Genomic DNA, 16,776 nt, shown 5'->3' with positions numbered 1-16,776 from the left:
ATCTACTGAACCTGCCATTCTATGATATTGTTTCAAAAAATTTGATTAATAATTATGTTTATTAAATATTTAAAATTATAAAGACTTTAATATTTGTAAATTTTAAAATTATAATTTTTTTATCTTTAGAAATTATAAATTTATTAAAATGTTTATAAAATTTATATATTTTTTAATATTTAATATTTTAAAATAAAAAAAAAAAAACAAAAATAAAAGTTGGTAGACCTGGGCCACCAATCCGCCATTAATTGAAACAGGATAAAAATTTGAAACCGCCTTATTAAGCGAGCAGGCTAGCCCACCAAATGACGAACTTTTGGTGAAGTGGGACGGACTAACCTGGACCGGATTCGATGATTCCATAATGTTTGGATCATTAAATGGTCCCATAACAAAACATGTTTTTTAACTTTTTTAATAACGGTAAATAGTCTTTATTTAATTTTAATTACAAATTAATTATTTATATATTATTTAATTATAAAATCTATTTTTTATTTTATAAATTATTATTTATCATTCATCTATCATGTTTATTAATAACTAAGAACAAAAACAATAACAAATTAGATCTTCCATTAATCGTAATAAATATTTTGACAATCATAATCAATTAGAATTTTATCTTTGATCTGTTACATCCATGAACGCTGGTGAAATCGTGTTTCTTGAAAATTCAATCGATTGGACATACAACACAATCAATTGAATTTATGGGTTTTTCAAAATTCAATCGATTGGAATCGCTACACTATCGATTGAATTTTGCAAGGCACATGAGTTTTTTCTAATTCAATCGATTGTCCGTGTTATCCAATTAATTGAAGTCATCAAAGTAATATGGATTTTCACAATTCAATCGATTGGTTGTGTTATCGAATGTATTGAATTGTGCACTGTATTATATATTATGTCTTTCTAAATTTTTCAGCTCGTGTTTATAAATTATTATTTTATTATTCATCTATCTTATCTTTAAAATTCTATTTTTAATTTTTAAGTTTTTATTTTTATTTGATAAATGGTTCTAATTGTAGGATTGAGTAATTGTTGATAGATTATTCATCAATTTATAATCTTAATATGAAGAAAAAGATAAAATTAGAGTATTTAAATCAAAATAAAATTTTAAAGATAAGATAAATGAATAATAAGATAATAATTTATAAAAACGATAAGAAAAATGAGAACGGCGTAGTGCATAATTCAATCGATTAGGTAACACAACCAATCGATTAAATTGGATAAATCCATATTGCTTTGAAGACTTCAATTGATTGGGCAATACAACCAATCGATTGAATTGTGAGATCTCAATTTGTTTTGAAGCTTTCAATCGATTGTTTATATTACCCAATCGATTGGGTAATATGACCAATCGATTGATTTTTGCGAAAACCATATTGCCTTGCAATTTCAATCGATTGTTTTGTGATAACCTGAAACTCAATCCAATCGATTGAGTCATGGAAAACCTGAAATTCAATCGATTGTTTTGTTAATTCAATTTAATCGATTACGATTGCCAAAAAATTATTACGATCAATCGAAGATCTAATTTGTTATTGTTATTGTTTTTTATTGTTAATAAATATAATAGATGAATGATAAAATAATAATTTATAAAATAAAAAATAATTTTTATAATTAAATAAAATATATGGATTAATTTGTAATTAAAATTAAATAAGAACTATTTAACGATTATTAAAAAATTTAAAAACATATTTTATTATGAGATCATTTAATAGTTCAAACGTTCTGATACCATCAAATTCGGTGCCGACTAACTCGTTTGCCATCCCTATACATTTTTCAAATTAAGGTATCAATTGTTATTGGTTATGATTTTAAGCCAATGAAATGAACTCAATCCAATAAATTAATACATTACTAGGAGAGTTTTGTGGCTTAAGTACCAGTGTACCACATAAAACTAACAACAAGCACCTTTTGATTTGTGCAAAAACTAACTTCGTTCTTCTATAAAACATTGTTATAGACTTAAAAGAAAATTAAATTTTCATATTATATTAGTGACATTTTTTCCCTATTATAGGATACCGTAGATGGTATTGAGTTTGCGAGAGGAGCAGCCACTTCGCAATGGGGTTCCCTTAGAGTTGCTATGGGGCACCCTAAGCCTTTTGACCTAAAATATGTCGCTATTGGAAATGAAAATTGTGGAAAGCAACACTACCAAGGCATGCATTATTTCTTTTCCCCTAATTTTTCGTGTCAGGATACCGTAGATGGTATTGAGTTTGCGAGAGGAGCAGCCACTTCGCAATGGGGTTCCCTTAGAGTTGCTATGGGGCACCCTAAGCCTTTTGACCTAAAATATGTCGCTATTGGAAATGAAAATTGTGGAAAGCAACACTACCAAGGCATGCATTATTTCTTTTCCCCTAATTTTTCGTGTCCTTTTTTAAATTTATCATCTGTACCACGAGTTAATATTATTTTATATATGGTTGTGTGACTTGTGCATTGCTTTAGTTTTAATTGCATGAATGGTCATTATCATGTATACTTATTTTTTTAGTTAGAAATAACATTTTAATTTGGAGTATTTTTTTCAATCATAACAATTCCCTACTGAAACCCTTAACCAACATCAAAATAGTAAAAAAAATTAACTAAATGAGAAAAAAAATAAAAAAATAACAAATTTTTGCAGATATTTTTATCCTTCACTATTTGAAAATATTTATAAGTCTATGACTTCTTTAAAAGTAGAACATATATATCCCTCTATTCATATATGTCCCTCATATCCAATAAAAAAATCTGATATGATTTTCATTATGCTGACTTGACTGTTACAAATGTACATGTCGAGAATTTTTAAAATAGGACAAATTAGTCTCTCTTCTTTAAAATAATAGGACATAAATCTTTCTTCCCTTTTTTTCTACCTCCACTCACACCATTATTTTCATTTTTTTTCTACCTTTTTCACTTTTTCTTCTTGTTCTTCTTCAAATAATAATAATAAACATTCTTACCAAATCAAAACAGTGATTATAATTCATGACATAACAACATCAAATTCAACTAAGATAAAACATATTCATTAATTTCAAGAATTAATTAACTAGCTAAAAATTTGTTCAAAGTGCCCTAACAACAATGCTTTCCACAAAATTTGTTTCTAATTTGAAACAAGCTACAACAATATACCACAAAATTAGCAAATTAAACCAAAATTTTCTAACTATCAAACATCAAATTCAACTAACACAAAATACATTCATTAATTCCAAGAACTAATTAATTACCTGGAATTAAAAGAAAAAAAGAAAGGTTCTTTTAAAAAGGCAAATAGCGAGAAATGACTTTATCCCAGCCTAATTTCTAAATTAAAGATTCAAAATTTTTCATAAAGGAAGAAGAGGAGAAGAGGAGCATATCAATGCTAGAAGAAGAGAAACAGCAGAGCATATCAACGCAGAAGTTGCTGTTGAAACTCACCATTGCTGGAGATGCCGCTGCTGCTGAGAGATAAAAAAAGTGATGCAACAGATAACGAGCTTGAGAGGCTGAGAGAATGGATCAGAGAGAGAGAGAGAGAGAGAGAGAGAGAGAGAGAGGTGACAGTGCGAGCTTGAGAGCCTGAGAGAAGGGAGGCGACAAATGCAAGCTTGAGAGGCTAATCTCAGCAGCGATGGTCACGGGTGTCGTTGTTGACTTGCAACCTTGAAAGCGAGAGAGAAGGATAGCAGCGAGAGCGCTGAGCGGGAGAGAAAGGGGAATACTTGAGATAGTGATGATGATAGGTAGTGAGATTCTAAGAGAAAGGAAAAGCAGCAGAGAGAGAGAGAGAGAGAGAGAGAGAGAGAGAGAGAGAGAGAGAGAGAGAGAGAGAGAGAGAGAGAGAGAGAGAGAGAGAGAGAGAGAGAGAGAGAGAGAGAGAGAGAGAGAGAGAGAGAGAGAGAGAGAGGCATAAAGAGGGACTAATTTATCCTGTTTTGAAAACTCTCCCTCCATGTGTGCATCCGTAACAGTCAAGCCAGTACAACGCATAATAATCAAACCCAGATCGGACCGGCAAGTTCGATAAAAAAAAACCAATGAACTGGATCATAAACTAGTTCGGATTACTCTTCTAACCGTTCTGCAATTGACCCGTAGAAAATTGGTCAATTCGGTTTGAACCGAACATATTTGACCCGGCGGGTCAATTTTCTGCCCGCGCACCTCCATGATGCACAAGTGGTACCACCTCCATGATGCACAAGTGATGCCATGGATCGCGGTAATAGACACCCCTTTCAGATTAAATGTTAATTCAAAAAGTAGCACAAATTTAGCTCGATTTTGGAACCTCTAAGATAAAGAGATGTCAATCTTTCACTAGGCCAACATGTCTTTTAATACTATTAGGGTTAATAATTATATATATTATAAAAACAATGCCAATGCACTTATTAAGTTATATTAAAGACTAATAATTATATATATTATACTAAAAGTAATTATATATTTAAATAATATAAAATATTACTTTTATTCTTCTATGATAATATCGTATTTGTTTATTTTATAGTTTAATTTTGATATACTGATAATATAAAATATTTTACATAATTATCCAATCACATCCTTTCTTTTAAATAACTATTCACGCAGTTAATATAAAAATAGTTATTTTTGTTGATGTAGCGTTACATAATTAAATATATATAATGCATCAAAATTTTAATTTTATTATAATTGTATATATATTTAATTATTACCGGGTCAAACGATTTGAGCAATGATTCATCGGTTAAACCATTAACCCAATAACTTAACCGGATCGATTGCCGATTCGGTCTTGATAACTATGGTACAACGAAAGCCACATCAGACTTCTGTGTTGAGTTTGACGGACTCATATGAACGGAGGAATATATATGTCCAACTTTAAAAAAGTCATGGACTTAAAAGTATTTTCAAATGGTGAGAAACAAAAATATTTGTAGAACGAAAGATCAAGAATCTATTTGTTCTTTTCTAAAAAAACACACACATAAAGAAAGAGAAAAAGGTTTGTACTCGATGAAAATTTTGTTTACTTAAGACTTCATAGTTAAAATTTTTTTATGCGTAATAAATTTTAACAATCCATCCTTTTCCACCAACAATTGTTGTAGTTTCTTATAACTAGATCTCACTATCCATCCTTTTCTTATTGCACTGTACTTTGCAAAATTTGATCAAAATAGATGGATTAGCTTGTATAATGGGCATAATAACGTCACAAATGAGAGTATTATCCAATTGGACATGGTCTTTGGATAACTTGTTGTCAAACAAGTGTGAGGTTTCTTATATCTATGAAGTTTCTTGTAGAAAACAAAATTTTCATATGATAATTTTTCAACAGAAGATTTCAAATTGAAAAAGTGAAAAAGTGGCATTAAGGACTTTATCAATATCTAATATTTCGTATGAGTGCTACACAGAGATTTTTATAGACATCCTGGTGAACATTGCTTACTATCATACATGATATTTTAGTCTATTAGACTCCATAACCCTATATTTCGCACTCCCTAAAATGCTATAATTTCTCACTCCCACTTGCACAGCTTCCCTACTCATAAACTTTTGTCTCATACAAAACTCAATACCACTATCTGTATTGTAATTATTCCTTCTTACTTTGCGCTCTAATGTCCATAGTGTAATAGTGACTAGAAATAAGTGACAAGTCAATAACAGATAACAGAATTCCATAAAAGGAACCATGCCGATCCATCGACAAAAATCTCTAGTACAAACTCATCCTCATTATTATTGTCGTTAGGTGCATCGTTATTAGCTATGTACTTCTCATCTGACTCCGAGTCCTCCTCCATATGGTCCATAAGATTTGTGCACTAGAAAGGAGGTACTACTAGTAATGGACTCTCCTGCACAGAGCTTGAAGGCTTAACACCCCCTCCCAATATCACCAATCTTAGTGTAGAGTTCCATTACCTGTTGGGCTAAAATTTTTTCATAAATGTTAAACATCACTCGAATATGATTATCGCTTTCAAACCAGAAAATCCAATATTAAAATTACCGATTTTCTAAGGCTATTAAGAACATGTATAACATTTCCAATCTCTTTTTGATCAAGCGCCTCTATATTTATCAAAATAAAATTTTTCAACTCAGTCAGAAAACCCACATGGCAAGTGCACATCAGTGTTGAAGTTGCGCATTCAAATGAGAACCCCATCCTCACCCTCTCTCATGTCTACGTTTGGATACACTATAATAAGTATATCTTAATACTAGCTATTTGTAAGATGAAAAAGAGATGAACAAGAGATGTAAGTGATGGTTTAGGTTGAATGGATCTACCTATATAGAGCTTAAATTTTTGTATATTTATAGCATGTTTGCATAATAAGCACGTAATAGCCTAGTCCACTAGCTTGTGGATATTGTCCCATTGATACTTCGGGCCTTGAAATTTAGTTCCTGATGGAGGAACAGAAACCACTCAACCCATCAAGACGCATCCACAAGAAAGAAGTTTCCACGTCCTTATGAGGCATGTTTCATTCCCCATTCAAATCAATGTGGACTTCACATGTCAGCCCCTAATATGGCCCAACGTCCTCATTGCCGTATTGATCTGGGTATCAGGTTTAATATCATCCGTAATAGTCTAGTTCACTTGCTTGTAGATATTGTCTAATATAGCTCTCGAGCCTCACAACTTTTTTCTTGTGTTCTTGATGGAGGAACAAAAACCACTTAACCCATTAAAATACATTCATAAGGGAGAGGTTTCTACATCTTTATACAGTATGTTTTGATCTTGTGAAGTCCCACATCAGTTGGAGAGGAGAACAAAATATGCATTATAAGAATGCAAAAATATCTCCATTGTGGATGCATTTTGATGTCTTGAGTGATTTTTGTCTCTCCATCAAGAACAAAATTGTAACACATAGAGTGCCAAAGCGGACAATATCGACAAATTAGTTATCTAGGCTGTTATAGATGGTATTAGAAGCAATGCTCGAATCAATGTGCCAATGAGGATATTGGGTCCCATTAAGGGATGAAATGTGAAGTCCCACATTGGTTAGAGAGGGGATTAAAACATGCGTGTCTGGACTCGATCGAACCTGACCTTAAATAATGACCAGGTCAATTTTTAAGACCCTTACCCGACTCTAAACTTAATGAAATCACACCAAATTAGTCCTAAAGTATACAGGTCTGAGCTGGATCTTGGGATCGGTCTAGGTCATGTGTATTTCTGTGCCTTATAAAGATGTAGAAATCTTTCTCTTGTGGACGCATTTTGATGTGTTGAATAATTTTCATTCCTCTATCAAAAATAAAACTGTGAGACATGGAGTGTCAAAGTAAATAATAATCACAAGCAGCTAAACTAAATTGGCATAAAACGAAATAAATTGAGACATATCTAATTTATACCGTAAACAATGTACGGTTCAATATTTTAATACGTATATCATTTGTGAATGAAATACGTGTTAAAACAACATTATTTATCTGGTTTACAATATAAATAAAATATGTGTATATCTATTTGGTTTTCACTAAATAAGATATGTCACTCATGGAGCAAAAATATAAATTTTCCCATACTTCAATATATTAGTAACTATTATATTTATTTTATTTATTTAAAAAAATATACCATTGAATAATAATAATAATAATAATAATAATAATAATAATAATAATAATAATAATAATTTAATTGTTATATTTTCTTATATTCTTAAAAGTTATAATATATGTATAAATTGTTGTATGACATATTTAATTAATTTTAAATTTTATAAAATATTCTTAGATCGATCCACATAGTGAAATATTAGAATCTAACGGTTGAATTGATAAAATTTATATGGCATAAAACATTATTTTAAAATTGTTATATTTTTGAAAAATGTTGGGGACAACATTTTTAATGGAAAAAAATAGCTGAGTTAGCTAATATTAACTCAAATGTAGATAAATATAAGAAAAAAAATCACCTAATATTTCTATTTTTTAATCCACTTCTTCAATTTTATACACAATTAACACGGGACAATATAAATTAATATTTTCCTTATTACTTGTATAGTTATATTATTTTAACATTGTATGCCTGAACAAAACAACAATTTTGCATGTTTACCAGGGAATTACCTTGCGTTCTACAATGCAATAAAACATGCTTATCCGGATATTAAGATTGTTTCAAATTGTGATGCTTCTTCCAAGCCGTTAGATCACCCCGCTGATTTGTACGAGTATCATGTAATTAATAATTTCCCCTCTTCTCCCGATTCACATTCAATTAATTTCCTTCGAAAAATAATATTTTGTTTTGAACTTTTTAATTTTCTTACCAGACTTATCCTCATGACGCTCGAAGTATGTTTAATAACGCTCAGGTGTTTGATAACACACCACGTAATGGTCCAAAGGTTTGCTTATCTTCACTCAATTATATCCACAATAATTAATGCTCATTTATACAAATAATTATGTAGGCATAATGCATCTATCTTATAGTACAAATTTAATTTTAAAATACTGATGGCATACAATTTTTTATACAGTCATTTAATTATATTAATTTTTTTAAATTATTATTCACATAAAAAATATAAAAATTAATTATTTTTACTAGAAAAGGTATAAAGATAAAGAAATTAATTTAATTAGTTAATATTAGTCAATTTTTTTATTTTATTTTTTTTTAAATTTAAGATTTATGATTTAGGATTTAAAAATTTATGATTTAGTGTTTAAATTTAAGATAAATAAAATAATTTTAAAAAAATTAGATAATATTAATTGAAAAATATTGATTTCTTAGTATTATTCGTTTTACTAATATGACAATATATATCACAGTATCTAATTAGATATACATCTTTTTTACTTTATCAGAATATTAAAATTAATTTTTTATGTATACTTGAATTAATTTTAATCCCTTGGATCTATGGATAATATGTTAAAGGCTTTTGTGAGTGAGTATGCTCTAATTGGAGAGGAACAAGCCAAGCTTGGGACCCTTTTAGGAGCTGTATCTGAAGCTGGATTTCTTATTGGATTAGAAAGAAACAGGTAAACTGTAGCTTTCTATGAACCATTTCAAGATACATCAACATTATTGCTCGAATTTTTAGAATGGAAGATATATGATACAATTGAGAAAGCTATGCACTTTTGGTTAAGCTCCACATGATGGTTTAATTAATATGTATTTATCTAAACTAGTAATTATAATTAATTTTTTATCACTGACTGTCTGATTTTAGTCACTACTCTTTTTGTTAGTGACGTTCATGCAACTTTTGAGGGCTGTTAAGAAATGGAAATGTTCCAATATTATACACTATTTAACATTGAATATTGGTTACAAAAATAATACCAATACAAAATATCCGTGTTACTTTTTACATAAATTTTTGGATTTGAGCTTTCATACAACATAATAGATAACAAAAATTCTAACTAGCTTTAAAAGGTTAGTCACATCAAAATATGAATGTCTTTCATGTAAGCAAAATTGTGTCCCATAAAAAAGTAATTGTGAATTTTTTTAGAAAAATAGTCTATTACAAAAATAGGTTCAAGAAAAATACACAGCAAAATGGTGAAATATAAAACACTATTATCAAGTCATATAAATAAAATATATTATCCTAAAAAATTACTATAGGATAAAAAAAGATGATAACATTTTCCCATTTTTGATGCAGTGATCACGTGGCGATGGCTTCGTATGCTCCCCTTTTTGTAAATGCAAATGACAGGAAGTAATAATGTCCTTCAACTTTTTTCATTTCCCATAACGGCATACATATATATAAACTTACAAAGCCATGTTCTTTTCTTTAAGATATTGAGAATCATATGATAGAATATATATATAATTTTGAATTAATATGGCCACACATTTTTGTGAGTAGGTGGAACCCAGATGCAATTGTTTTTAATGCGAATAAGGTTTATGGAACACCAAGCTATTGGGTGCAGTACATGTTTAGAGAGTCAAGTAAGGGTGCAACATTTCTTGAATCACAGCTTCAAACAACAGATCCTACTTCACTTGCTGCTTCTGCAATTCTCTGCCAAAATCCTCAAAATAACAAAACTTCCCTAAAGATAAAGGTATTTGTAGGAATTGCTTACTATTAGACCAACAAGTAGTTGACTTTGTATAATTCCTTGCAGCCTTTTCATGCATGACCTGGTAAAAAAGAAAAAGGAAAATTGGATGCCAACATTTTTCAATTTAAATTTTTTTTTCTCGCATCTCAAAATTTTTAAATTTATTTATCCACTATTTTGTCAACTAATTGTTAGTTAAAAATAAGTTGTTTTCTTAGAATAGTTGAGAAAAAGAGAATTAAAAAAATTTTAATATAAAAATCAGTTCTAGAAAATAATAAAAATTAGTCAATAATTAATAAAAAAAATTCGTACATTTTAACATTGAAAATGTTAACATTTAAAATCTAAAAATTATATATCCAAGTTCATTAATTAGCTAATTGTTGGTGGCTGAGTTTTATTATTTTTCCAGAATTAACCTTATTAGTAAATTATTGATGGCCTACAATCTATTTATTATAACACATACACAAAATCTGATACCATATCCACTAATTAATAATGCTTAGGATTTTTTATTTAAATAAAATAATGGAGATTAATATTATCAGATTTTTTTAAACAAAATTTTAAAATATGAATCTCTTAAATCTGTTAATATATAAATTGTCACATGCCGTGTGTATTAGATAATATATTAAACATCATATTTTAGGATGATTTATACATAAAATTCCTTCTTTAAAATATGTACGTAAATCGTTTCAGGACATTAAGATTCTCAAATTACATGTAACTCGTTCCAAAGTAAGATGAATTACACGTTTTTCACCTACACCATAAGAAATAGTACAATTTATGTGTTTAGCACAACATGCAGCACCTTGGTACGATTACATACAAAAATGTAAGGCACACAGATAATAACGTAAATATTATAACAACAATTAATTCTTGAATAAAAATGAAATATGATCTATATTAGTAAATTAATGATAGTACAATAAGATTTGTCCAGGTTGCAAACATGAGAAGTGACCAAGTGAATCTCAAGATTTCTGTTGAGGGATATGCTACATCAAATCTTACTGAGTCAACAATTACTGTACTAACATCTATCAATGCATTGGATGAGAATACTTTCTCAGACCCAAAAAAGGTTCATGTCATGATCTTTCATTTTTCCCATCAATTTGTTACATGTACTTACTTAATTAGCCATATAAATCTTCAAGAAAAAATGTAGATATTTTAATCCTCAAAGAATTTCAATCACTAAATTATTGGTCTTTCACTTTTTATTTTATTAAATATATTAATCTTCACGTCAAATTTTTATAAAAAGTTAGACAAATTAATTTTTATCATTTTAACAAAGTCATATCAATTTTTAAAAAATTATAAATTTTTAAGAATAGTTTTTTTTTTATATAAACAAATAATCTAATGTAAGAATTAGTTTGTCTAACGAAATAAAAATTTAAAAAATAATTGAATAATTAAAATTTATTAAAAAATAAAATATCCAATTAAAAGTTTTTTAGATATCGACTTAAAATTACTTAAGTTTGTTTATTTTACAGGTAGTACCAAAACGAAGTCCATTTCAGAGAGCTGGTAAGGAGATGAATTTCATAATCCCTCCAATTTCATTGACCGTATTTGACTTGTTATAACAATCAATTATTTGAGGATTACAAAATAATGCGTCATCGTCAAGGCACAGCATCATACTATTATTAGATGGTTAGATGGTAGAGAAATAAATTAGAGCACTTAAGATTAAAAAAATATAGAAGAAAACAATGAAGAGGGGATCTACCATTCAGAATTAGCGAACAGATCTTAATTATTATGATTCTACAATACAAATTCATTTGTAGTCAATTATTGTAGATTTAGACGAGGCTCATAACTCATAAGAACTCCTTAATGTAGATTTAGATTCAGATATATATTACATATCATTCTTCTTGTTCCCCCTTTTTATTTTGTTTTATTTTATATTTTTATACGTAGTTGGATAAGTTGTTCCATATTTAAAATATTGTGAAACAACAAAAATTATTCCATTGAAATACTATAAAAATGAATCCCCCCACCCCCCAAGAAAAGGAAATTTAGCATGAACTTACTCCCTTTATTAGTGATTCATCGAGGGAATAAAAAAGTCTTATCGTCGTCCATTAAGTAAAATAATTGTATTGTATAAATGTAAAATAATGATAAGAGAACTAATTTTTTTAATTAACATTAATCAATTTTTTAAAATTATTTTATTTATTTTAAATTATTATAATTTTTAAAAAAATTAATTAATATTAATTAATTAAAATTTTGTTTTTTATATTTTTTATATATGTATTACAGTATTAATTAAACTAGACTTTACGTTTTTTGTTTAAATAAATAAAATAAATATAATATTTATATATAGACATGCTAATGCAAACTTCTCTCGTGAACAAATTAAATGAGATACATATTTAAAATTTTTATACATATCTTATTAGGCAAAGAAATTAATAGTGTAAACGAAATATATATGTTTATTTTTTTTTAGTGTGTCCATATCCATAAATATTATATTTATTTATAAAAAAATCCGACTTTTATTGAAGTGAGTCTTACCCAGGTCACCGACTCTCTCAAAGTCTAATACTTGGTCTGATCTGTTATTCTCCTATTTGGATTCTTCAATTAGTTAAGAATTTGATAATAATGTTATGTTGTTATGTTTTAGCTTGAGAACCAAAACCTCCTACCTAGCTAGCAGCATCACATATGTTGGTTATATTACTAACTACTATAAGGTGACAGCTGTTCGAATCATATTTCGATATAAGTATTTTGTAAATAAATCTAATTATATTATGAAAATAAAAAATGTTTTATAAACGCAAAAAATTAATTACTATATATTTATATATATTATTTCATATTTTTAATAAAGCAATTAATTATCTATTTAATCTGTCATAACATAATAATTAAATATTCTACAATAATAAAATCAATTGTTTTTTTAAATATCTAATATGTATCATTATATGATAATTTATTAGTAGGTGATTAATTTTTTGTGTATATGTAAAAGTATAAAACTATAAAAAATAAATATGCTGGTTATTATATACTTTTATGTTGTTAGTATTTTTTGTAAGCGATTATTATTATTATTATTATTATTTCAAATAATAAACGAGTTAATGCTAAAGAAAATAATGATTTTGTGAAAAACAACTGCAACAGCAAAGCTAAGTAAGTGTACCCAAAAGAAACTCCAATAACAATAAAATATTTTACCAGATTCTTTTAATAATAACATACATAATTATACCAGCTAGTAGTTTTAGGTAGATACTAATAAGGTGAATTATATGGTAAAGATGTTGTTTTAAAGATGTGATATGTGGCAAAATCTGAACCACTCATTCTAAAACCACACTTTTAATTTAAAATCGTTGCCCTTTTCAAAGAAAAGCGTCACCTTATGGAAAAAACTAGTAAATTAGAAGATTTAAGAGAAGAAATAATTAATCTATCAAAATTAATAGATCAAAAACTAATGATTTTAACTAACGTCAATTGTAATGACACCGAATTCTTAAAATCAATACAAAATGTTTTTTCTCAAAATCTTTATTTTACTATAAGTTTTATTGAAGGACTTCAAAAACCCGAAAAAACTTATATTTCACATGGAGTTTCTAAAAAATGTTATCAGGGAGATAATTATCCCCACCTTCATCATACTTTTAATCCACAATTAAATTCTATAATAGATATGCTTGAAGAAATATTAGTTTCTCTAAAATTTCAGAAAAATAAAGAAAAGGAAGAACCTAATATGATAAATAAAATTGAACAAATACTTGATAAACATTTCCAAAAAGAAATTCCTAAAAAAGAAGAAGTCCAAAATAAAATCGATACAACAAATCTAAAGATTAGACCACCTCTAAAATTATGAATATTGATGAAAAATTAGAAGAAGTTACAATGCTTTTTAAACAATTAAAATGGCTCAAGAAGATAATCTTATGGAACAAGGTTTTCAGATTAAAGAAGAACCAGATTTTTCTGAAAGAGAAGAATATGTTTTAGACTATTCTAGTGATGAAGAACCAGTACATCCAGTACAAGTAAAGGATGAAGCTGGAACATCTGGGAATAATAATCAAACCCAATTTAAATGGGAAACAGGTTTTGAAAATTATGCTTTCAAAAAAGGTTTTATAAGCAAAAATTCGAAATATACTAAAATACCATCAAAATACATTCCTAAAATTCAAGAGCTAGAAGGAGAAAAAATGCTTGACCTAGATTGCAAAAAGAACGAAAAAGAAATTTTCGAAGATTGGATGAACTCTTTTCTGTTAGAAGCTTATACAAACCCAAAATTAAATGAATTATCTGAAATGGATATTTGGAACTTCATAGGTTTCCACACTAAAGGAACCATAAGAAATTATATGTTATCAATAGATAATAAAATAATAGAAGAATTAGCTGAAAAAACAACAGCTTATGATAGAATAGCACACATAATGAGGGTTCTATACAAAGAATTTTTTGGAAAAAATGTCATAAATTATAGAACCGAAATTTCTGAAAAAGAGTATTTAGAAGCAAAAAATCACTTGGCCAATATTCAAATATTCGATCTATGTTATATAGAATCCTATATTTGTGAATATAGAATATATTATTATAAATTAAAAGAAGAAGATAAAATCATTATCTTAACATGTATATCACAAAACTTCCATATCCTGCTAATGAAATTATTATGGGAAGATTTATAAGAGAAATAAATAATAAAACAATTGAAAATAATTTCGGTGGAGCAACATCTGCAATAAGAGAGGAAATAAAAGAACGCTGTATGCAGGAAGCTACTCAGAAAAGATTTAATATATAATTAGAATTTGTTGTCAAGATAACGAAGAAATTCCTCAAAAATATGGTTCTAATAAAAATATTCGGAAATACCATCCTTATAAAAATATCCAAAGAAAAAGAAAATATCATTTTAGAAAAGAAAATATTATCCAAATTGGAGAAAAAAGAGATATTTTAGGGAAAGAAGTATCAATAAAAACAAAAGAACTATTGCCCAAATAAAAAAGAAAACTGTAAATGTTGGTATTGTCAAGAAGAAGGACATTATGCAAATGAATGTCCAAAAAAGAAGGATAAAAAAGACCTAACTAAACAACTAGAAGTCGCAAAAACTTGTTTTATGGAACCTTTAGAAGAATCTGATGATGAACTAAAATATATTTTTGAATATGTCTCAGAAACAGACTCAGAGACAAACTCAGGAACTGAGTAATAGCGCTACATTTATTACTGTAAAAATTACAGAAAAATTTATTAATGCCTTCATAGACACAGGGGCAACAAAATGTTTTGCAAGTTCAAATATAAAACTTAACTGGAAAAAATTAAAAATCCACTAAGAATTAGAATAGCCGATAAATCTATACACAAAATTAATTTTAAAGCAGAAATGATTGAAGTCTTCATTCAAAATTACAGATTCATCATTCCAGCTATATATAAATTAGAATCTGGAATAGATTTAATTATAGGAAATAATTTCCTTAAACTTTATCACCCTTTTATCCAAGAATTAACATATATAGTTCTAAAAGCCCCATATGATTCCTCTCTAAATCAAAGGGCAAAATTAATAAAAATCCCAACTACTACTATAAACGAAATTCTAAAATTCAAAATATTTTCTATTCTAGAAGAATGTTATTTGAACCTATATTTTCAGATAAAAACTCCAAAAATGACCTTGAAATTAAAATAGAAGAACTTTTAAATGAAGTTTGTGCTGAAAATCCTTTAGATATTAAAAATACAAACAAAGAATTAATAAGTATTAAGCTAAAAGTTCCTACAAGGGAAATAAATGTTCCAAATAGAATCCCCTATTCAGCTCGAGATAAGGAAGAATTTTCATCCGAATGTAAGGATCTTTTGGATAAAGGAATTATAAGACTAAGTAAAAGCCCTCATGCGGCCCCAGCCTTCTATGTTGAAAACAATAACGAAATTAAAAGAGGAAAACGAAGAATGGTTATTAATTATAAAAAAATGAATGAAGCAACCATAGGAGATGCTCATAAGCTCCCAAGAAAGGATTCCATTCTAGAAAAAATCAAAGGAGCAACTTGGTTTTCATCGCTCGATGCAAAATCAGGATACTAGCAACTTCGTTTAGACGAAGAAACAAAGAAATTAACTGCTTTTACTTGTCCAACAAAAGAATCAACAGGAGTTTTACTCTACGAATGGAATGTCCTACCATTTGGACTAAAACAAGCTCCAGGTATTTATCAGAGATTTATGGAAGAAAATTTAAAAGATTTAAATGATTTTGTTCTAGTTTACATTGATGATATACTAATCTTTACAAAACAAGATAAAGAAGATCATCTTCAAAAATTACTAATTGTCTTAGAAAGATGTAAGGAAAAAGGTTTAGTCCTCAGTAAAAAGAAAGCTAAGATAGCAAAACAAGAAATAGAATTTCTTGGATTAATTCTATCTACTGAAGGGAAGTTAAAACTTCAACCAAATATATTAGAAAAAGTAGATTTATTTCCTGATAAAATGGAAGATAGAAAACAATTACAAAGATTTTTAGGATGCATAAATTATATTTCTGATCAAGGA

General features: G+C 28.0%; 1 pseudogene; it reads left to right on the top strand.

Moving 5' to 3' along the window:
* The window catches only part of LOC130934365 (alpha-L-arabinofuranosidase 2-like), a 36,569-nt pseudogene extending 24,795 nt beyond the window's left edge, over positions 1 to 11,774 (top strand).
* Positions 11,775 to 16,776: the final 5,002 nt, after the last annotated feature.

The sequence above is a fragment of the Arachis stenosperma genome, chromosome 6, assembly GCF_014773155.1.
Source record: "Arachis stenosperma cultivar V10309 chromosome 6, arast.V10309.gnm1.PFL2, whole genome shotgun sequence".
In the NCBI taxonomy this organism is placed as follows: Eukaryota; Viridiplantae; Streptophyta; class Magnoliopsida; order Fabales; family Fabaceae; genus Arachis; species Arachis stenosperma.
Note: the sequence above shows the minus strand (reverse complement) of the source record. Positions and strands in the feature narration are given on the sequence as shown.